Source organism: Anguilla anguilla, chromosome 12 (genome assembly GCF_013347855.1).
Source record: "Anguilla anguilla isolate fAngAng1 chromosome 12, fAngAng1.pri, whole genome shotgun sequence".
NCBI lineage: Eukaryota > Metazoa > Chordata > Actinopteri > Anguilliformes > Anguillidae > Anguilla > Anguilla anguilla.
In genome coordinates, this window is record NC_049212.1 from 34,180,211 (window position 1) to 34,204,644 (window position 24,434).

General features: G+C 44.1%; 1 protein-coding gene and 1 long non-coding RNA gene across 10 annotated transcripts in view; both read left to right on the top strand.

Annotated features, from left to right (window-relative positions):
• Positions 1–24,434, top strand: part of LOC118210090 (cell adhesion molecule 2-like) — a 331,663-nt gene that overhangs the window by 12,084 nt on the left and 295,145 nt on the right. The window lies entirely within an intron of this gene.
• Positions 1,295–22,997, top strand: LOC118210091. 4 transcript variants are annotated; one of them, XR_004761805.1, is made up of 3 exons: positions 1,295–1,456; positions 2,082–2,145; positions 22,954–22,997. It is a non-coding gene; the product is annotated as an uncharacterized LOC118210091 (long non-coding RNA). The 4 variants fall into 4 exon arrangements; XR_004761806.1 differs by lacking the exon at positions 22,954–22,997 and adding an exon at positions 15,394–15,431; XR_004761807.1 differs by lacking the exon at positions 22,954–22,997 and adding an exon at positions 14,118–14,164.

A 24,434-nucleotide genomic window follows, 5' to 3' on the forward strand; every position in this document is an offset into this window, starting at 1 on the left:
AGCCTCATGTTTTTTTTTTTTTTTTTTTTTTCCACATGCTTGTTATCACCAATTTATTCCTGATTAAAGGGGAAAATAAGGAATCGGACTTGCCTTTTGAGGCCTGGCTTTGATTGGCCCTTTTGACGGGTCTGCTATTAATGCCTCGCCTTGACCGATGTTGTGTGTCATGGATGCTTGTTGTACACTGCATGGACCGCAGGAGTGCAACTCCAGTCCTGTAGGGGCGCAGCGTCCGCTGGTTTTTGGGGTGCTCTTGACACAAGTGTTTCATTTAAGTAATTTATTGGCTAAGGAATCCACACACCTTGTTCACAAGGTTTTAATTGTCAGCTGATTGGAAGGAAAACACAAAAACCCTTGGACAGTGCACCCCCCCAAACATGAAGGGTCTCCCTCTTGTGCTCTAAGAATTATAAAGGTGGTTTTTGAGAAAAGTTTTGTTGTTGCTGTTCTTTGGAAGAAAGACAAGAACAATCTCATTGATTCCACACCACTTTTTTTTTTTTTTTTTTTTTTTTGCATTTTGTGAATTTTCTGTTCCTGGATTGGTTGTTGAAGTGTGTATATTTTGTTGGAAATATGGGAAATGTCACTTTAAAACATTGTACACAAATATATTTGTGTTTAGTGTAACTGGGTATGCCAATAACAGAGGGCAAAATCTGTCAGTATTTGCAAGGTTAAAATGGAAATTCAGTTTCGGTAAGATTGGCACTGACTTGTCCATGACAGTGAGGATTCATTAGCACTTGCTGGCAGTTCAGCTGGCATATCTTAAATTAGACTACGAAACCCAAATGGAATCTGGAAAAGACTGAAAGTTGTAGCTAACAAGCTAATTCTGTTAGCTGATGCTGCCCACTCAGAAATACTACCTCTAGTTAAGCAATGTAACAAGGGATGGAACTGAGTTTGTATGAGTAATATTATATTCCCCAGCTTATGATTTTTTTAGCCCAGCAAAACAGAGTAATGGATCTCACAATAATTCATATTCATTCATTTATCATTTAAGATGGCATATTTTAATTAACATATTTTCAGCATGAGTGCTCTAAAAGCTTTTTGAGAAACATGTTGGCTCACTTACAGTTGAAAAACTTTAGCTTGATGATAATCAAATAATTCTACAACAAACCTGCTAAATTATCTAAATGTGACAATGAAGAAATAATTGAGACAAAGACTGATAAACGGAACAACAAGAACAAGATAGTTTTTGCACTTTTTATGCAGCTGCAGTTGCATAATTTATAACAGCTGATATAATCGATGACATCATTTGCCACCTCACCGCCTTCTGCTGCTCACCGAATACAGAGTAGCCTATGCTTTAGAAACATCAGACAGAGATAAACGTATTTTTAAATGGAAAACAAAAATGTTGGTGTTACCATCACAGAACTGCAAGAAAGACATTCATCGTCAGGAGTAAAGGCAGATGCACGAAGAGGTAGAGACACACTGTATAAGCCCTAAAAGTTTTTGAGGTGACTGATTGTTTGCTGTTTGTCGCACAGTCAGTTCAGTGTGCTAACCTACCATATGCCAGCCTTTGCACAAAGCTGCCAGTGTTGCTTACTTAAGAGTTCAAAAGTCAAATAACGTTAACGTTAGGACTAAGCGATTAGTTAGCTGTAGCTGGTCCCGTTAACGTTACATATCTAGATAGCTTGGCTCATATTTTGCTAGCCGTAGCTACGTTTGCTAAGTTACCATTGCAATCACAATTATACGCAAATTTAATGGGATTTGTAAGCTTTCTTGAAAGTTGGATAGGAGACAGGTTAGTGAGTGAGTGAGGGATGTATGGACATCACCCACCTGGCTCGCATGCAAAATACAAGAAACCGACTAGCTTGTTGGTTGGTAAACGTTTGTTGTCCGGCTGATGAAATTAAATTTTGAATGCAATCCAGCAATGTCTTTATTGGTTTGTAACCTTAGTTTAGCTGATCAACCTAGGTTTTTAGTTCATACAGCAAAAATCACCATCTGGGGAAGTTTTAAACCTTGTTTATAATATACAATTTAGGAAATGTGTGACACTTTTTTTTCCTGTAATGGGTGTTTGTCAGCTCATGGAATTCGCAAGAGCAGAGTAGATTCAGTCAAGTGCAGCAGAGACCAAGACCGATACAGGTGAGTGTTTAATAGTGTGTTTTTAAAGCAGTTTATACGCAAAGATACAAAGTAGTCACGTTTGAGTGTTAATTGTATGTAGTGCCACAACCTTGATGGATTTTTAATGGAATTTGATGTCCTGCTGTTTTTTCTTTTTTCTTTCCCTGGAGACAGGCTGGTAATTTCAATCCGTTTCCACCGTGGTAATTTGGAATTCCACTGAATACACATTAAAAAAATAAAAATAGAGACACTCAGGGCTCAAACCCAAAATGATTGGCACCGCTGACGAAGATGAGAAAAAAAAGACCATATTACAAGCAACACAAGTAATGAGCTATATTGTAGACTCAAAAAATGGAACAATTATACAAATGCAATTCCTCAAAGAACAAGTGGGTTTTTTAACAAGCAATAATTTCACTTCCCAAAAATAGGTGTCAGAATGATTGACACCCCTGTTTTGGTACTTTGTGCACCCTCTCATAGCTGTACTGATTCATGAAATAGGGTTTTATGAGCTCACTGAACATGGGGACTCTGAGACCATTCCAACATCCATTAGGTCTGTGCATGTGGACTCTGGCTGTTAAAATTCACATCACGAATTTCCAATCAGGTTGAAGACTGGAGGCTGAATAGCTATTGGGGGGGCTATGGTCAATAATAATTTCTTGGTTGAATTTGAGCTACGCTTGCGATCACTGTCTTGTGGAAAGATAGGCAGCAACCTAAAGCTAACCTAAGGGTCACAGGTTCGATTCCCTGCTAGGACACTGCCGTTGTATCCTTGATCAAGGTACTTAACCTGCATTGCTTCACTATATATCCAGCTCTATAATTGGATACAATGTAAATGATGTGTGAAATGTTTTGTAAGTCGCTCTGGATAAGAGAGGCTGCTAAGTACCTGTGATGTAATGTAATGTAAAAGATCCATTTGCTGCTACGTTTGAGCTTTCTGGGTTGGAGGGTGGGGATACAATGTTTTGGGCTAAGTCATGGTATCCCCACCCCCTTGGTCCTTGCTGGAGATCACGATTCCCATCGGCCTTTGCAAGATCCCCAGCGCCAGTTGATGCAGAACAGCACTCTGTAACATCAGGGAGACGCCGCCATATTTCAGCCATATTTCGCTGTGACATCCCTTTCAGCCCATCATCCTTGTTTGTGTGACGTCTCGGATGGGTAAACTTGGATGGCCGCCTGTACTGTATTTTTTATTTCTAATGTTCCCGCTCTGACATGTCCCATGCTGGCAGTGAACAGATAAGTGCCCAGTGCTTGCGTGTGCCGTCCTTCCTTTACATTCTTATTGCGCTGATTTATCTGTTATTTATTTCTCGTTATCTTGTTTTTTCGCCCCCTTTTCTTGTCGTTTATACTGCTGTGCCCGTAACTTCTCGCACCTTCCTTTTTCAGCCGTTTAAATGGCTGCAGACGTATGGCCGTAAACGTGTGGAACGATTGATTTCCTTTCATTCTCAAGCAAATGTAGGCCTATTCCCCAATTTTTTTTAGAAAATAAAAAGAGTAATTGAAAAATAAATCTTTTTTTTGTGTGCTTTTTTCCCTTCCAAGACAGTTAGCCTGAATAGAATACCTTGAGGAGCCCAGGTTTACTGTGCTAAGCTGGCATAAGTTTTGCGGGCCCTTCAGTGAAATCAGTAAATAACACGGTACATTACATTGCAAAGCCATAATTGCATTATGCATATTTACGGCATAAGTGCTCTGAATACATATTAGGAATGAAAACAGTGTTGATTGTGTTTCTGGCTAAAGCACTGCAAAAACTGATTAGCATACAGCAGTGAGCATTGTTCATTACTGTCTGCAAAAATAAAGTGCTGGCAGGTGTGTAGAGGGTGACCTTATTTTATTTTCTCAATATGACGCCTGTTTTGTGAATAATCATATTCATATAGAAGAACCAGCGCAGGTGAGGAGAATAAGAATGACCAGATGCAGTGAGATTGTGTGATGATTGTAAGTGGATATGGTTTCACTTAGTTTATCTCCTGAAGTGACAGTGTGTTCACTGGTAGCCATGATTTGTCTGGTGTGTTTTATATCGCACATGTAAAGCTTTTAATGCCGTGCATCCTTATCGGTTTAACTTCCACTGGGCGGTATGGACACCCGAACGACAGTTGAAATTGAAATGCAATTCTTAGGTTTGCCAGTTGCGTTTGTCATGTACCTAATGGCAGAATTACATTGTTTTAAAGCTTAAAATGTTATGATCCTCAACTGTCTTGCTGTGAGAAAGACAGATATCTGGATGTAGAAATTTCGCAGAAGAATTCGGTATGCTGTTTTCACGTTATAAGGACGGCAGTTCTTCCATGTTTCTTAAAGTACTATCAAAATGGCGGAATCGTGGGTTACTTAGCAAAATGGCACAAAGATATAAATCGTGCTTTAAGAGGTGCAAGACCTACTGTCTGAGGAAGGCTATAAATGTTTTGCAAATTGCTAACAACTAGTTACAGCCAATATTGCTTGTTCATTGTCCTACTGCGTAGAGAACTAATTTAGCAGTATTCACCTCGTGCAGTGCTTTCGTTATAGAAGCATATTTGCTTCACCTTACCTGGGCCACACACCTCATATTTTTCTTTAAAATTTTTATTGATAGTCATTACAATTAGCCTAACTACTGTCTTGGTATGATAGTATGCCACTGTACCAATGAATAAAATCTAACAGCCGTAACAGAAACTCCTCGTGGAATAGTTTATCTAGCAGCAGTTTTTGTATGCAGGATATATCTTAGGCCAATGCACTGTTTGTTGGATTGAAAAGTTGTATGGAGTGATTCAGTGGATGTGTAGTGTCAATAAGTATTTGCAACAATTGCATTCGAGCTGTTTGGAGATAGGGAAGCCTAGATTCGATCAATATAATGCAGTGAACTCTGGAATACTAATGAATGCAAGTGCTTTTCCCCCTATGACTAATGCAGTTTGACCAGGAAATGTTGGTGATTGATGAATGTACCAAGTTGTGGTTATAATGCAGGAAAAAAACTGATTTTTGGGACAGATGTTGGTGATAATTCCCTTTGCAGCAGTCAAGGGAACATGAGTGAAAGCATTTTGAATATATACGATTTGCTTTTAATAATGCGCATGAAATTGGAACAAGCTTCATTTTCACAGGCGAAGGTCTCTTGGTCTCTGAACTTCATGACCTTTATCTGTGAAAATGAGAGAAAATGCGTACATCGTGTTTTTCCTGCTGGCCTCGTGTTTGTTGCCGTGTATTAAAACATTAACGGTTAGTCACAGGCCAGCTCTGTCTTCCTCCGGGGGAGATGGCTGAATAATTCCCCATTTGTGGTGATAAACAGGACCTTCCGTTAATTAGGCCCGGCTGACTGATTCACCGTTTTTAACCTTGTGCGCTCTGTAATCAGCCCATGAGCTCATGCAAAACAGATCTCTTCATTCTTGCACATCAGACCTACGTCAGCTTCAGGAAGTAGGATGTAGGAGCCTGTGTTTTCTAGGTTGTGGAGGAAGAGGTCAGGGAGTCTGTATTTTGAGAAAGGGGAGTTCTGCCCTGAGTAGCTGTGCGTGCGTGCGTGCGTGTGTGTGTGTGTGTGTGTGTGCATGTGTGTGGCTTTGTGGTTCTTTGGGTTCCTAATGTAAATTGTGTTATTCTCCTTGCTCGTATTGCTAACGTATGTTAATTCTTATTGACTGTTTATTTCTGTTTTGCGATGAATCAGTCTGCAGGCCGTAATACTGACAGCACAGAGCTCATGTTATTAACACAGGAAATTCTGGTGAAGTTCGAAACCGATGGCATCGTCTGTCCAGCGTTCGTTTTTTAGTTCATGCCTGCCTCTCTCCCCAAAGTGCATTACATTACCGACCGCAGCAGCCCTACTCTGTAGCTACTCAGCACTGCCTCCTGGTGGTGGATCAGGGTACCGGGGATCGGGATCGGTTTATCGGCCGCTCGGCGCCATCGCTCTTTCGTCTGGGCGAAAACGTCAGGGGGTCTCGGCGGCCTGCGGTTTCGCAGCAGCGAGCGTCAGTCCTGAGGCCTGAAGGTGGCGTTCGTTTGGCGGGTGAAATATGGCGGGCCAGGTTCTCTCCCCGCCTTCCCCAGAGGAACTGAAGCCGTTGGCCGTCAGCCGTGCTCGCGGCGAGCGCGGACATGATTACACGTTTAATGTCTTCCCAGCGCTGTGCACGCGCGTGTGCGTTTAGCTCTGACCCCTCCCTCTGTGACCTCATAATGTCCCATCTACATGTTTGCCTGAGGGGGAAGGAAGAGCCGCCACACTTATGCTTGTCTGAAATCGCACTTCCTGTCAGACTTGCATACGGAGGTGAGGCGGCGGATGCTGTTAACGTTAGCAGTACATTGTCGGTACCGATGGCGTGCCGATGATCCAGGCCCAGACTGTTTAATGTTGTGCCGAGCAGCTCGGAGCGGGAAGTCATGACCGTAATAAGTGTTAACGCGCGTGTAATACACCGTGCGTCCTGAGACGTGCTCTGGGTGCCGCGGCCAATCGCTGCGGGCGGGGCCGGCGGCTGGATGGCGGCCTGGCTGCCTCCTCTGCGTGCCCGTCAGGGTCACCATGGCAGCCAGGACTTTGTAATTAGCACCTGCTCTGACGAGGAGATCCGTCGGCGTGCCGGGTGCCTGAGTGAGCGCGGCTCGTCAGAGAGATTTGAGATGAAAACCGCAGCTCCTCTCCTAATGCCGGCCCCTGCCTTTCTGACCCCTGCTGCTCCTGCCTGTTACTGTGTGTGTGTGTGCGTGCGTGCGTGCGTGCGTGTGTGTGTGTGTGTGTGTGTGTGGGTGTGGGCGTGTGTGTGTGTGTGTGGGTGTGGGCGTGTGCGTGTGTTCCTGTTTCTGTATGTGTATGTGTGCGTGCGTGTGTGTGTGTGGGGGCGTGTGCGTGTGTTCCTGTTTCTGTATGTGTGTGTGTGTGTGTGAGCGTGAGCGTGTGCATGTGTGTGTGAGAGAACGCGAGAGTGTTTGTGTGCGCCTGCGTGTGTGTGTGTATGTGTGTGTGCGTTTTGTGAACAGATCTTTGTGTCTCAGGATTTAAGTGCTGTACTGCTGTAATGCTCCTGAGATACAGGATCCAGTGTCACTCTTTTTCTCAGTACTGCTGCAATCAGAGGTTAAGGTCCCACAGTCTCATGCACATGCACATACAAACACGCACGCATACACGCACACTCACATACACACAGTAGAGGCCAAGGTCCCACAGTCTCATGCACACGCACATGCAAACACACACACACACACACACACGGCAGAGGCTGAGGTCCCACAATCTAATGCATCTGTTTTTGATGCAGTCTTGGATTGGCTAAGCCATTGATATCAGTACATCTATTGATTTCTTGTCCATATAAACTTTATTTAAAAAGCTATGATCTACTGTACTATATATTTCTAATACTAAGATGTAATTGTTAATACACAAAGACATTTTAGATGAGAGGGGGGTTATTGCATGCTCATGTATTTCAGTTAAATCAACATTCACTCACCAGCCATATTGGCAAGCAAAAATTTGTTCAGTGACTTAACGATGATCTATGACATGGCTACAGAGGGCAGATTTTTGCATGATTAAATAAGTGTGTTTTGTGATCTGATACGCAGTAAGAACAATATCGATCTGTAATACGCGCACTTATAAAGACATATTACTCCTCAAAGGGTAATGAGTAATTCAGGTCCTAAGCATGAGGCAGGAGGTTTTTTTTTTCTTGTAATTTCACCATTATTTCTTGATTACGTTTGATTCTGTCTGAGGCCGTCTTCTCCTCTGGACGCACTGCAAAGCTAAATGTCGAGCGTTGACCTCGGCAATCAATTTTAAAAATTAAAACGTTCACTATTTCGGGGAGCTTTAAACAGCTTGGAATTGTATCCCTTTGTCCTTTGAATAATTAAAAATGTGAGACGGGCGGATGGAAGCCGCGCGCTTGGCACCGCCCCCGTCGCAACTATTGGATTTCCAGTTAGGGTCCTCCGAGTGCTCTCTCTGTTGATCTGCCAGCCTTGCATCTTATCCCGCAGCCAATTAATCCACATCGAACTTCAGTTAGCCCTGCGACAGCGTTCCTGCAGAGACAGGCCCCTGTTTGGTGAACGCGAAGCTGGGGATTGCGTTACATAGACAGTGCCCGTGTGCTTCCTAAAGGCTTGGCTACTGCTCCTTGCCGGAGATGCTTGTTCGTCTTCTGGAATCTACCAGCCTGAGGTGCGCACCTTGGGGTGGGTTTGCTGTGAGGCCTTTCGAGGCTGCCATTGTCATGCATTATTTTATTGATCGGTGCTGAGCACACACCGGACCTGTGGGGTAGTGCTATTACAGGTTAAAATAAGTTTGAGATGGAAGGCTCCGGAGTCGTCCGGCCCCTCGTGGAGTGCTAATGAACCAATCCCTGGCATTTCAGATATTCCCTGTCTGCTTTCTGTGTGTTAATTGGGTTTCTTTATTTGTAATGCATTCCTTCAGCCTCCATCTCGTTCTCCTCGCCTGCAGCACAAATACCTGCCCCCCACCCCACCCCCCCCCCCCCGAAGAGCCTCACTGGCTGTCTTTAGCCTTGGGTGAGTGTGTGTGCATGCGCGTATGTGTGTGTGCGTATGTGTGTGTGTGTGTGCATGTGCGCGCGTGTGTGTGTGTGTGCGTGCGTGAGTGTGTGTGAGAGAGAGTTTGTTTCTGTGTAGAACTTTAAATAAAAGGAAATCGTCATGTCACGTGTGTCTGTGTGTGTGTGAAGCTGCTCGTGTCCAGGAGCTGAAACGCCCCGTCGTTCAGTAAGCGTGACCAGCGTCACGCGTGTTCCACGGCATTGCCCGTCCTTCTCCCCTACGCAGACCACCCGTTTAATTCCCCTAAAACTTCCGTCTGGGAACGTTCCCACAAGCCTCCCATTCTGCCTGGATTTCCCTCCACCTCCCCCCCCCACCCCCCCCCCCCCACCCCCCCGGTTGCCAAGCCAACGGCACCCGCGTCCGGCGGAATGCATCGAGCGGCCTCCGCGCCTCGTGCTCCTGCGTCACACGGCCCGGTCACGTGACTCGCGCCGCGCGCTCCGCGCCTCGGCCGTTCCGTTCCGTTCCCGCGGCCGTCCTCTCGCTGCCAGCTGCCGTCCCCCCGTCCGCCGACTCAGCAGGAATCACGCGCTCTCTCTCTCTCTCTCAGCCGCCTCCATTCATAATTCCACAGGGCCGATTGCGGGGGCGGCGGACTGCTGCAGAGGCTGCAGTTCTGGGGGGTAAAACTCGGAACTGCCGTTGCCATCATGTTAGATGATGCACACCAACAGGCCACCTGCATATCTCTCTGTTCCTCGCCCCATCCTCACATGAAATAATCTGGTGCAGGGCCGTTTGTCACTGAGGAGAACCTAAACGATATGAACAATTGTCATACCGTTATCGTCTTGTTGTTATACTGTAGATATATAATTATTTCCTTTTTTATGTACCTATGAGCATCCATTAAAAAACGTTTGGCATGAAAACATTATTAACTCTTGTTTTACTGAAATTAAGAGGTTTATTACGGTATCCTTCATCACGGTTTTACAGCTAATATTGATTGACTGATATCGATTGGGCCAAACCTTTTAGTGGTGTCGTCCCGAAAGCAGAGAAGGGGGAGGTTTAACCCCTGGCACTACAGGGGGAGAAGACCAGCTGTGCCCATGTCCGTCTCCCCTGGGCAGTTCTGGCAAAGGGTGAAAGCTAGAGGGTTTTAATTGCAGCCTAACAACAATGAACACTGATGCACAGCAGGTGTCCTTGTTGGTTCAGTGCAGTGATGTCAGTGATGATCCAAAACTGACCATAATGAAGTCTGAAATAAAATAAATTTACCTGATTATGCATGTTAATGTCCCTCTGCTTCATTGAAACTATAAAGGTGTTTTTATCTCAGAAATTCAGCACAAACATGCCCAGGACGGATTTTTGAATATGTGCAGTTCCCTTGCAATTACCGCACAGTTATGGAATCCAATATTCAGTACAGTAAATGTCAGCAGGAACCGAAGCCAGATTCAGTGCAGTTTTAATTAATTGAGTGTGACTTTCATTCTCTAATGAGGACAATGTCAGGGAAGGAGGTGAGAGAAAGGTGAGCACACGCACACACACACTCGCTTGCTCACACACACACGCACACACACACACACACACACACACACACACACACACACACAGACACACACACCACACACACTCACACACACAATCACTCGCTCACACACGCACGCACACACACACACACACACACACACACACACGCGCACACACACACGCACACACACTGACACGCGCACTGCAGGGTGGCCACTGTAAATCCAGGCTGACTTGATGAGGTCGACAGCAGCTTCTTAACGTGATGCAATATGACGGACAATCTCGGGGCCGCGGCCCGCCCGGAGTCACGTGACGCCTTCCGGTGACACCGTCCTCTTAACGGTTGCCACCGGAGACACAGCGTCTGTGACAGGGCATGGGGATTGGTGGCGGATTGGGTGTCAGTTGCGATTACATCGCGGTTCCGGCCGCGCGTTGCTTCGCGCGGGTCGGGCCGCGCGCGGCGGGGACGGCTGCGGCGCGGTCGCGGGAAAGCGGCGAGCGTGGCGGCGTGGCGGCGTGCCCGCTACGCCGCGCGTTATCATCGTCGCTCGCTGAAGCAATCCTGCGGCGGATGCTCGTGCGCTTATCAGTGTCAGTTATTAAGCGTGCAGTCAACAGGCGTAATTAGACTATCATTCGAGTAAATCGGTTATGGATTACACCACTGTAATTGACCCTCTGTGATTGATGGGTGGGAGAGGGGTGGTTTGGGTAAAAATATCCCTGGTGAGGAGGATTTTTACAGCACTCTGGGGGGGGGGGGGGGGGAGAGAGGTTCACAGCTGTTGTGCTACACTCAGTTATTCCGACACATCAGTCAGCTGCCGCCTGTTGGAATAAATAACATGCTATATACCCTCAATATGTGGCACCATCCTCATTTAGTTTTTTACAATGTTTGTACACTACAATTACAATGTCTAGCAATAGCGAATTTGGGATTTTCCTGCAGGCGGCTAGATGTTCTGTTTGTCCCGGGAGCCAGTTCTCTATGGCCGGTTTTATTTTGACGGTTTAATCTTGGAATTGTTTGACTCAGAATACATTAAATCTTTAAAAAGGCAGTAAGGACACAGGAATGAGAGACACATATCGCGGAAAAGTCTTTTTTTTTTCCCTCCCATTTATGAAGAAAGATTCTTTGAGGGTTGTAGAATTAATAAAGCGTTGTGGGGAAATCTTATTTTAAGATGATGGATCATAATAATGACGGTGATGGCAATTTGAAAGCGATCATATCGAGCATGAGTAATTATTAACTGGAGTTACTCCTTCAGTACAATCGGAAAGGGCAAGGACTGGTGGTGTTTTCTGTTTGGGTTCAGTTTCAGATCGACTGTCGTTTGTGATGGTTTCTTGCACCACAACGAAATCTTTAATGAGCAAATGAAATCCCATTAGTACAGCTCATTAGCTGCCTCGTTATGCATGCAAATTAAAACACTTTTTCCCTCTTCGTGCATCAGAAAATGCAGTGAAGCAACCAAGGTCATTACCAGATGGGGAGAGCATCAGGGTGCCACTCATCCCTGTTCCCGCCCTTTGGGTTATGCCCCATTTGAACCCAGGTTAAACGGGCTGAGATGCAAGAGGATGCTAGATGAAGCCCCTATTTCAACCCAGGTTAAACAGTTTGAAATATTAGTTAGAGAAGACCAGATGAAGGCCCCTGTTTGAACCCAGGTTAAATGGTCTGAGATGTTAGTCAGAGAAAAAGCCAAATAACACGCGGCTTAATCTCAGCTTCATGGCCTGGTTTACTCTGTACACAGTCACGAGACAACCCCTGCCCTAGCAAGGCGTTCACTGATGCCATTTATCCACATGACTTAAACAAATAAAGAAAAGCGGGATTTCTTGATGGGCAAATATTGCAGCTTCAATGAAAACATTCTGACTGACGTGGCTGACAACTAGAATAAACAAGTTTATACGTTTAACTCTGTGTGTGTGTGTGTGTGTACGCATGCGCATTGTTGATATGTCAAAGCATAGTTATCGTTCTGACTTTTTAAAAAAAGCAAAGTTTTTACAAATTGTAAATGTTGTCAATCAAAACGTTTAACCTGACCACTTTTAGATCGTAAATGTCATGAAGTCCCCACACAAGACTCTTAAGAGTTTTCCAAAAGGAAATTAGAATTTCAAAGGCGGAGGCGCGCGTGGAATCCCGACAGGACACTGAAACGCTTCCGTTTGTTTCCTCCTCTCTTAACACTTTTGAAGTGATAAATGTCAGACTTAAGCGATCCATGGAAGAGCCGAGCCAGGGAGAGCCATAAAAGCCCCACAGCTTGGGGGCCGGAGGAGTCGGGGGCGGGAGAGACAATGAATCATTTTTCCGGTCCCTCCCCCCGGCGCGTCGGCCCGCGAGACGCCGGCCACATCCATCACGCGGAAGCACCGGAGGGCGCTCTTTCAAAGCTCTGACTTTGAAGATGCGAGAGACGGACACTTCCTGTCTTAATGAGTTATTTTTGGAGGAACTGTGTGACCGTAGACCCGCGGTTTTGACTGGATCAAAAACACCCCCCCCCCCCCGACTAGCCTTCCTGCTGTCATGCGGCCAGAAGATAGTGTCACTGCCATCAGTTTCAATCATACTCTGCAGCACTCATCTTTATTATAATAGTAATAATACACTACGGTGAACGTGCCGGTCTATTGACTGTTTGCTCTTTAAAAACTTTTATCCTAACGGGTGAACTGGCACTGCCCTTTCTTTGATGGCCGATAGGTACCCTCTTCCCTCTGAAATACCGGTATTGGCAGTCGCACTTAAATAGTCATGGCGATGGCGAGCTCTGATAATGGAATCTCACCGCTCCCTGGAGCGGCCGAATACGCCCTGGATACTCTGCTTCAGATGACCGAAGCGTCGCTGCCATCTTGTTTGCCGAGATAATGGCGTCAATTTTGAGTCGCGTTGCGGCCCTCGTCTGTGATTGGCATCCGGCTAAACGCCTGGAACGGAACGTAAGTTCTGATATCGGTCCACACGCGGACATGTTTAACTGCTGTTCAGCATGGGGGGAAAGACATTTTAAAATGCTTTTTCTGCAGGCCGGGACCAGCTCCGTGCGATCTGTCCATGAGCGCAGCTATTCCCGTTTCTGTGTAACCAGGAAGCGCTCGTGTGATCTCCCGTAGTGCACAGCGGTGCTGTGTCACACTGTCCCCTTTGTGTTACAACTGCACACAGCTGTTTATTCTTGTGAAATTGCAGCCATGTATGGTGAATTTTTAAAACCAGCGCTTGTTGTAAATAATTGTCCTGACAGGTCAAATAAGAGTTCTGTGGGGCTTTTTCAGCATTGCCAACTGTTCAATCTCAATAAAAATACTGTTTTTGTTTTGTCTGCAATATACTGTATTGGTGCAGATAATTAATACTTGTTTTATCTATATTTACATGCAGGGAACTACATTACCCATAGTACTGCTAACCAGACTATTCCAGGCGGTCTGTTCACAATAACCTGATGGAATATGTCTCCTTTAGTGACCACCAAAATCAGCATCAGAATCGCTTTTTTATAGTCATAGCGAACTACAGGTACCATCATGCAAACACACTTCCTAGACTCTCATACTGCACTTCCTAGACTCTCATCCCCCGGTTCCACACGGTAGGTGCACAAAGAGGGATTGCATCCACAATCTCTCTTTGTGCACCCACCGCTATGTCCATTGCGAGCCAGCATGGCGGTCCTGAGTGGTATCATAGCCCTGCAGGGCCGCGGAAGTTTGCATTTTAACAGGGTGTTGGCACTGAGGGAGTGCGGGCATAAAGCAGAACTGTGGGAGTGCCTGCCTAAAGCAGCAGCTTTCCTTTTCCGCTTTAGATTCATTGGGAGGATCACACAAATAACCCACCGCCTACCTCGAGGCCTGGGGGAGTGAGCGCTTCGTGCTCGTGGAGAAAAAAGCGTTTGCTGCCCTCCGCCCCCCCCCCCCCCCCCCCCCCCCCTTTTCAGGAGAAGACTGGAGATCGAATGACCCAGCTGGCCTCAGCATTCTTATTCCGCGTGCGAGACCTAGGAGCTTTCTAATGCTGCGGTCGTCGATGTACGTGAAGATTCACTGCCAGCTGGACAGCATTCAAATGTAATGATTAAAGCAACCGGGCCTGTGAGTCCACGGGTGCGGGTTCGATTCCCAGCTGGGAGGCTGCCATTGTACCCTTGAGCAAAGCACTTAATCTGAATTGCCTCATTAAACATGCCCAGCTGTATCAATAGATTGTGTGTAAATGAAAATAATAATAATTAAATAAGAATGGGTGAGTAAACATCCTCTGGTTAACTGACAAAACCTGAAATGTTACTGTAGTCATAACCAACTACAATAGACTTGTGGGGGATAGATAGTGGCAATGTAAAGAAATGCCTCCTGGTTTGCGGTGTATACTGGCTTATAGTAGGCCTGCTCTGCATTCCTACTGAACTGGGAGTAAACTCAGTGCTGCGTATGTGTAATGGGTCTGAATGTAATGGAATTTGAAGTGGATAAGAATTTAATTTTTAATTGAATTGAAATACCATTCAGTAAGTATCATGATTTCTAAGCATTTTTCCCAACTGTAGGAATTCCTAAAAATAGTTTATTTTCTTGGATGTAGGTGAGATTAGGTCATTCTGTATTTGTTCACTTAACTAAAGTAAAAGTAGTTTTGGATTTGCATGATTCTGTACAGTAATCGCTGTGTTGTATTTTGCTGTGTATCCCTATGCAGTTACAAAAATAAATATAAAACAATGGACTACACCACCTGATTTCACTAATCGTTTTACCTCCTTGGTTCAGAAAGTAAGTTCATTGCCGAAATCAGGTGGTGTAGTGCATGATTGGAGCAAATGCTTGCAGACACTGTGGCCCGCAGGATCTGGAGATGACTAGCCCTGTTGTAGGAGTTTTTGTGTTCATTAGCTACCCTAAACGTCACATTCCTTCAGACTAGCCCCCAGTGATGGTGAAATTTGGGTATTTTAATGGCTCAGAGGGATCCGGTATGCGCTTGGCCAAGGCTTCCTGTGATGGAACAGAAATAATAATTTTTAAAAAATGTAATCTAATTTATTTTTTCTGTTTACCTCTAACCCTACTCCCTCTTGACTGCAGCATTCACTGTCACTGACAGTCAAGAGAAACACAATGAGGTACTTCAGTGAAAACTTATTTTTATCCTCCTCCTCTGACTAAACCTTTGGCACTGTGATTTTGAGTGTTCAGACGAAGAGAGAGACCAAAGTTTTGACATGTCTGGTAGTTTTTAAATGGTACAGTCTGAGGTACTTTTGGACAGGATAAGCAGAAAGGGTTTCTGCCCCCCCCCACACACATGCTCGCAAGCATGCACATCTCGCACACTCACTCACACCTCACACACACACACACTCACACCTCACACACACACTTTATTTACATTTGTAAGAAGTGACTGACATCCAAGATTTGAATAATTGAATCAACAGTTCATAATATCTCATCTCATTTCCGTAACAGCTTCCTTCAAAGCAAGTGATTCCCCATTGATATTATATTGAGGCAAGCATTTATTCACACACTAGTACTGTGTCTTTTTAATGATTGTCCACAGTATAGTCTTTTGGATGGTTGTGATGGTGAGGGTGATTATGATGATGTTGAGGAGTCGGGGATATGATGAGGAGGATGACTGTTGTTAGTTTTATTGTTTGTTGCTTAATTTGTACAGCTGATTGCCATTAAGGGTATAAATCGGCCATATTTCCACAGCAGACCCACGCCCGCCACTTTACAGCTCATATTGGAGCTCCCTGTCGCCATGGGCACAGTCAGGAGAGGAGGAGGGCTGAACATTGGGATATGTCTGCGGGTTCATGGCAACCTTACGTTAAGGAGGTGACTTAATAGCCTTGCTCTCACCTTCTGATGCTTTTGCACCTGTCATTCATTTCTGTTACCCCGGTGATTCAGCCTCTAAATGCCGACACTGTTAGGTCCGCACCGTGTGTGCGTCTGTCTGGCTCGCAGCGTCTTTGTGTGAGCTAATTGGCTAGCTCAGACAGACGTGTAGACAATCCTTGTAAAATGACTGTCTTTTCACCTATTCCACTGGCACCTTCTCGTCCCATTATCACCTGCTCAATAGTTTGTGGGATGTTTTTATCTTTCTCCCATTCTCTGTCTCTCACATTGGTTTTACACCTTAATTGTATGCTGCTTTTATTGAGTGAAACCTTCTGTTTGCATCTTCCCCCTGTGCCTGCTGTTGCTTTGCAGGTCTCTCTGTAATTTGTTTCAAGCTAGTCTGCCCTTTCTGCTTTTAGGTTGTTTAAAAATAGCCGCAATAATGCAAGACTGAAATAAAGGTGTCTTTCGCACAGTAATGAAAGCTGAATTGTCAACAGCACAGATTTTTGTAATTAATAATTTTTTAAATATGAGTTCCTCATTATAGGACTAATTATGCAGTGGTGTAATCCATTGCAGGGGCAGTTATTGCATCTTTTTTTCTGACATTCTGAGACATTGCTGGGGCTCAGCCTATGAGCAGTGGGTAGAGCTGTGATCTCACGGCAGGAAGGTCCGCAGCTGAGACCGCCCTGCGTGGAGTTAGCATGTTCTCCTTGAGTCCGCGTGGGTTTCCTTCCGTGGATCAGTGACCTGTTCCTTTCCCAATGCATTCTGGGATAGGAATCAGCAGGTTAAATAATGAATAGATACTCACATCCCTATATATACATAAACATTTAGATTATTTAGCATTTCATGTTTCAAGATAGTGTACTAATAAATATGATTAGATTAATTATGATTTACTTGTCCAGTAGACATGATTGTGATCGTTATGTCAATCTGACATTTTTATGGGTCGTTCATTTGTGCTGCTGGGTATTTGCTGAAGTGGTTCAGGTTGCCTGACTCATAGGTAGCAGTGCAGAGGTGAGCAGTCCCTGCAGGCCTGCTGCTTCTCATTGGCTGCCTCCTGGGAAAGGACACACATTACACCGGCTTTGATATCTTTGCACTGTCTCTCTGCATTGTTCATTTTAGAAGGTCCTCTGATTTTAAGGACCTATATCTGTGTTTTTACAGCAATAAATGACCTAGCAAATTAGTATGTCATAAGTCTACTATTATTATTATTATTGTTATTGTTAATGTTATTATTATTATTATTATTATTGTTATTATTATTATTATTATTATTAATATGTCAAAACAATATACAATAAACAATATATGGTATGTAGACATTTCTATGTTTTGGAAACATGAGGGATAAATATTTATCTGAAAGCATGCACAAGAGTATTTCACTGGGAACCAAATGGAATTCCCAGCCATTTCAGACATGGGTTACCCCAGAAGAGGCTGATTTGCAGTCAGCTCGGTGTCTCCGCAGGGCAGGGCTGCTCTCTCCCTGTACAAGTTTGGGGTAAACAGCTTGTGTTTCTGCTGGTTTTGGCAGTGGCAGCCCTGCTTGTGCCAGGCTCACAGAAAGAAGTTTAGAGCAGGAAACAGAGCTCCGTTTCTGCGGCACTTCGCATTGACATGCTGCGTATTTCCTTCCCTGGTTTAGAAAAAAAAACACACAATGCAGGCATCAGGAAGTAAACGCACCACGTGTGACAGTTGTCGTACGTAGTGTCCACGGACATTCCGGAACATTCTCCTTTTGTTCTTAGTGGTAAAAGGGTTCCATTGCAGTGAAAATCGGTCTTAATGATCGAGTGGAGTCGATTTAAAGGTGGCCACCTTGCATTTAGGAAAACTGAACACTTGAGAAGTGGAAGAACAGGTTCAAATTTTTAAAAAGTTTTATTTTAATTGAATCGTGTGAATTGTATTATGAGAATGTAAATTTGTGCTAACGAACCAACTGTATTTGTTGAGGTATTGCTTGTGCATTGGTGAGTCATTCAGTTGATTATGTAGGAAGGCTGAACGCCTACTTGTTTCCCATTGGTAAACCAAAGTTGGGCGCTTCAAAGCATAGTTACACGGCTATAAATATGGCAAGTGGATTCAGTGAGAAAGTGTTTTAATTTATAACGATGGTTAATTGCCAGAATATTGGTTGTTTCACAGAAAAGGGAATATTTTGGAAATATTATTGAAAAAGTGTGCTATCTGTTGCTAGCATATGCAACGTGCATATTCTCTAGTGCCCCAGTGTGGAGACGGGATTGCTTTAATGTCATTGCCAAGGATGAGCAGATGGCAAGAATGGGCCTAAAGAGTAGTCCCTGAAAAGCATCTGTTAACTGCCTTTGTACAGGCACACAATAGCAGCCGCGGGAGAGTCATTACCTTTTGATAGATTCGCTTGCTTGCCCTTCCCGCACACTCCCTGTAGTCCGGCTGGGCCCGGCCCTCCCAGTGAAAGGTCAAGCTGTATGTAATCCTGCTCCCTTTCATCGCACAGTTTAAACAGCATTGATCAGTCACTTCTTCTACCAGTAAGCTAAAGATAAGAGAGAACCCTTTGGTGGAAAAAAAGAAGAAAAATAAGACACAGCAGGGGGTTCCGCGGGGAGAAAAAAAAGTTTGTGTTGTTGTTGAGTTCTGGCTGCATGGTGGATGGGTATGATTTGTGCAGTTTATTTTGAGCAAATTGTAGCCTGTAATAATAATAACAACACCAGTAACAACAACAACTGTAATAATCATACATCTGTGATTAATTATAGTAATTTGGAAGCTTATGAGTAATAAATGTACACAGTGCATGCTGGATGGATGTTTTTATTATGTCTCTAAACTCAGTGGTTCTTTAATCATGTGTGTGCTGCATTTTCCTGGCATGGTTTAACAGTGTAAAACCTGCCTCTCATTGGCCTGTGCAGTATCGCAGCTGAAAACCTGCTTCTCATTGGCCCATGTAGTATAGCAGCCTCAAACCTGCCTCTCATTGGCCTGTGTAGTATAGCAGCCTCAAACCTGCCTCTCATTGGCCTGTGTAGTATCTCAGCCTCAAACCTGCCTCTCATTGGCCTATGTAGTATCACAGCCTAAAACTTGCCTCTCATTGGCCTGTGTAGTATCACAGCCTAAAACCTGCCTCTCATTGGCCTGTGTAGTATCACAGCCTAAACCATGCCTCTCATTGGCCTGTGTAGTATCACAGCCTAAAACCTGCCTGTCATTGGCCTGTGTAGTCCCACAACCTAAAACCTGCCTCTCATTGGCCTGTATATTCCCACAACCTAAAACCTGCTTCTGATTGGCCTGTGTAGTATCGCAGCAGAAACGTCCTTCCCATTGGCTTGTGCTTCCGCCCCTTGCTTTTCCTTGTGTGAGGCTACCAGTGGCAAACATTTGTACTGTTAAATGTGAGGAGACAGGGCAAAGGTACTGGAGCTGATTGGATCTGAATGCATATGCAGAAGGTTACACTGCCTGTTATGGAAATGCTTACTTTAGCAAGGAGAATGGACTTTAGGGGACAAAAGGACATTGCACACTTCAACTGTTTCTGTTTGTTTATTTGGCTCTTACCTCCCTTTTCTTCCTAATTTTATATAACATACTATAATAATTGTACGTAATATAATTGTATGTATAATAGCCATTTATTTATTTATTTAAAATCTTGAATGGCATATTCTTTTCCTTCAAAATAATTGAGTGTTTTTAATGAAAGAAGACTGCTGGAGAGGAGGTGTTACTCTGGAGCCCTGTTGATGAGTGAATGGGGCTCTTCTGCTGTCTCAGATCGCAGATAGAGGGCACTTTTGTGATCCGTTTGCTTATTCAGTCTGAAGAAAACGTGGTGGCGGTTTCTGGTTTGGCAGCTTCATTTGAATGTTCTACACCTTGCAGCAATGAGAACGCCACTTACGCAGAAATATGACTGACATTCTTCAGTTTGAAATGCACCGCAGCCGCATAAAAACCAAACTAGCGACAGTGGAGCTGTGTGCTTGTTTGTTTTGCTCTTTTTCCAGATCACAGAAAAAATTGTCAGTTTTGACACCTTAGTTTGTTATGTGTGCCACGTCTTTGCCACCAGTTAACTACACTCTTCATTTTATGGTAATAAAATGTTTTTAGTGCTCTGAAATGGTTTATGTTCTTTCTTCATTAGTCACTCCAAATCTCCTTTGTGGTAAATGGAGTTCAACTGAAATTTAATTTTTCATTTTATTAGTTTATTTTTTTTTTTCTAACATTGTTTTTACTTTAATCTTAAAGCTCAATTTCAGTAGGATTTGCACCAAGGTCATTTTTAAAGACTTTTTAAATATTTTCAATAGGAGGTGTTAAAATGAAATATTATTTGTATTTTCATTTCAAAGCGAAATTGCCTGCTGTGACTAGAAATTATTTTAATGGGCCCGCTAAAGCAATTCTGATGTCTTTGTAAGTTAATTTGAAAGTGTGTCAAAAGGTTTTTATTCAATTCAGGTTTTATACAAATCTCAATCTCGCAGATCGTGTGGCGTTCTTTTTCCAAACTCAATTAGGCACTGCCTGGTTCTGCGAAGGTGATACGTTTGTGCTAACTTGTCAGCCTAAATGAGAGGGCTGCTGGTTTCTACAGTAAGCAGCTTGTTGCGTTCTGTTCATTGCATCAGTTCAAAACTGAACAGTCATGTCATTCCAGATATGATTCTGTTTTGTGTATGATTTATATTCACTTCTTTTACAGAAAGTAGGAAGGTGATGTCTGCATCACTTCAGCATATTTTCAAAAAAAGCTAAATGACTTCAGGCGATGCTTTTTTTTGACTCCCTCCACAATGTACTCTGTAAACCCTGTGGATCATTTGTTACTGTTGACATCATCCTTTTTAGAAAAAAAAAAAATAAATATATATATATATATCATGCAACCCACACAGACTTGAAGTTTTGAATGTCAGAGTATGCTACTGCAGATGTGCAGCATGCTTCATAGTGGACTCAGTGGAGCTCACAAGCTTAAAGCATGATCCCTCTATTCACAACAGTAGTGTAAATCGGTGATATTTTCAGGACTGTGGTGAAAAGCACATTGACCAACTGAAATCTGTATCTGAGCAAAAGCAACGGGCCTGTGCTTTGCAAAGAGCCTTCGTTAAAAGCATGCAAAATAAATGTATTAAAACCATTTATTGGCGAACACATTTATTAAACACAGCAGATCCATCTTGGGCATCAGCGTTGATTGATTAGGCCATGATTTATCCTGCGCCTTTGCAGGGGCTCCTGTAGAAAATGCCAAATGCCTGGAGCTGCCCAATGCATTCTTAATACTTACTTTTCAGGTGCTTAGCAGATGCTCTTATTCTGAGCAATTTATGCTGTCACATGCAATCCATCTATACACCTGGATATTTAGAGAAGCCATGTAGGTTCAGCTCCTTGATCGTGGGGTAAAATAGCTGTGTTCCACATGTGATTCAAACCTGCAAGCCCAGTTCACTAACCCATTATGCTATGCTCCTGCCCCTGTACAATACTGTACTTAGAGCAAAGCCAGTGATGGACACTCGGGTACGCTTTATTTGAAATATAATTTCACAGAGATGAGTATTTTTTTTCCCCCCAGAGAGCTATGTTGAACTGAGACATAAAGCTTACTGTGCATTAACAGAAAACTCAAAATGTGGCAAGAACCTTTACCAAGGACCCCGGTAAAATACTCTGACCTGCTGTCTCTCAGGACGTGATGTATTTGCCCATTGCTGAATTTGCCCTTGAGAAAGCACTGGCAGCATCTCAGCCGTACAGCTTGCCGTTGCGTGTCAGTAATATGGGATTTCCGGTTTCGAAGTTCAGCGTCAGGTTTATTTCTACCTATAGGACTACCATTAATCCAGTATGATATTCAGTACCCTGAGGGGTGGGGGGGGGATGCAAATTGGGGGTAGTGCCAGATTGCCATTTGTTTCTTACTGCACGGAACCAAAGAAAATGAAATGTCGGGAGAAAATTGGAAGTGTGTGTTTTGTGGGGGAAGCTCTCGATTTGGACAGTTTATTCATGTGTCAGATGTAATGTGTTCTAATGGGAGGCAGCGTAGTAAAATGGTTAAGGAATGGGCCACATAACTCAAGTGTTTTGGGTTCGATTCTCAACTGGGGTGTGGCTGCTGTACCCTTGAGAAAGGTACTCAACCTGAATCGCTTCAGTAAAAATGCTAAATGCTTCTAGCCATCTAAATGAATTGTATGTTAAAATGGAATCCGTATAAGTTGCTGTGCTTGAAAGTGTATGCTAAATGCTGTAATGTGATGTAAGTTTAGTTCTTAGGCAAACTGCTACACCAGGGTAGAGTGTAAAGACTGTCAAACCTGTTATTTGTATTTTAAGCATTGGATGAGAGGGAAGGCAGTATGTGAACAGTGTATGTGTTAGAGTCCTTTTTTGGTGAAATATCTCATTGCATATGATGTAATTCTCTCTTTTTATATCTTTGCTCATTTTAAACCCAGTGAGAATGTTTGTGGTGAAAAGTCGGTGAAACGCCGTATAGGCACTCAGGTCAAAACCCGGCTACATTCTTTCTAGCCGACTAGGATATTACCAGGCTATCTCCGGGTAAAGCCTAAGCTATATTGGGGCTAACCTAGTCCACTTATGTCAAAATGTCTGTCAGCCTGGATTTCCACCCCTGGGAAGAGTGATGCTTTTTATTTTATTTTATTTTTTAATCTTGTCAGTAGCAAGTACTGCCTTTAATGACATTTTTCACTTCTCATTGTTCAGGTTTTTGAACCCAGGCAACGATATGGCTGTTAGAAACATTTAATTCTGCCGTGTTGAATATATCCAACTGGAATAGCAATTCTTTTTCTAGTAACAACCGACACTTCACCAGAAGGTGTTTTCTGTGATAATGAAGTGAGCACTGCTGAAGATTATTTGTCAAGCTGCGTACTCTTTGAATAAACAAGGAAAAGGCCAGTCACAGTCCCATCATGGCTGCAGTGAAGGAGCATCTGAAGCCCTGAACCGGAAGTTACGAAGCTCGTTTTTGAACACCTTTTTCGCTGAAGGCTCGTCCCATTGTATCAGTCAGCAGTGTTTGTCTGTTTTCGTTTTTTTAAATAATTTTTTTCATCGCAGATGAACTGGAATCTCATCTCTCGCAGTTGAGCCTGAATTTCGGCAGAACCGCCCGTCACCTGCTTGGCTCCTGCGAGTGGGCGTCGGCGTTGGCGTCGCTGGTGGCGGCGGCGGCGGCGGCATGCTAATTCCTTGATGAAGATCCTCGCCTCTGCCCTCATTATCGGGCCAAACTTTTTCTGGGCCGCTCGGCGTTAATCTCCAGCCTGCCAGCAATCCCTCCCTCCTTTCAGCGCCGCGGCTGGAATTTATTTAGCCGCGCACATAAATAATTCAGCGTTCCGCATTGACTAACTGCCATGCTCCTGGGGCCGTAGGCCCGAGACCTCTCTGCTCCCTGCATGTTAATGCCTGCAGAGTCCGCCACGTTCCTGCACGCGGGCCCCGATTCGCCGACGGCGTGAGGAAAATCCCGTCTGAGCAGGGCCGATCGTTTCCCGCCCAACCCACCACACCACCGCCCCCCACCCCACCCCACCACACCACCCCCCCCCACCCCACCCCACCCCACCACACCACCCCCCCCAAACCCGCCAACTCTACGGCTACGCTTGAAAGACCCAGCTTTTCTCACTTACGTTCACGTCTCTTTGGAAAGTCGTGATTGCCGTACCGAAGGCATGATTGCCTATTTCAGTGTGCGAAGAGTCCGATAACATGTGTTGGGGAGAGTCTTTCTCCCTAACTGCCAAGATGTTGATGGATAATTATTTAATTCCCCGTTCACATTATTCCAATTAATACCTGAAGTCAAGATAAAGTAATTACATTGCAAGAATGTTCCTTGCTCCTGTAGTTTATGCATGTACAGACTGACAGACATCTGGAAGTTCACCCGCCCCCCCCCCCCAAAAAAAGACACGAAAACATTTTTTGCCAACATTGCTAACACAGATATTGAGGCATTACTTTTTCTTCATTTGTCTTTACCTATAAATGTGCTGTATTAATATTTTAGGATACATTTTTACATATTTTTTTAAACCACTCCGGCTCTACCGATTGAAGGCTTCATCAAATGTGGTCTTATTTCTCAGGTTAAGGCTAATTTATGCTCCAGAAGTTTTTATGAGGAACAAATCTAAAATAAAAATATGAATTAATTTTAGGGGAACAAATGA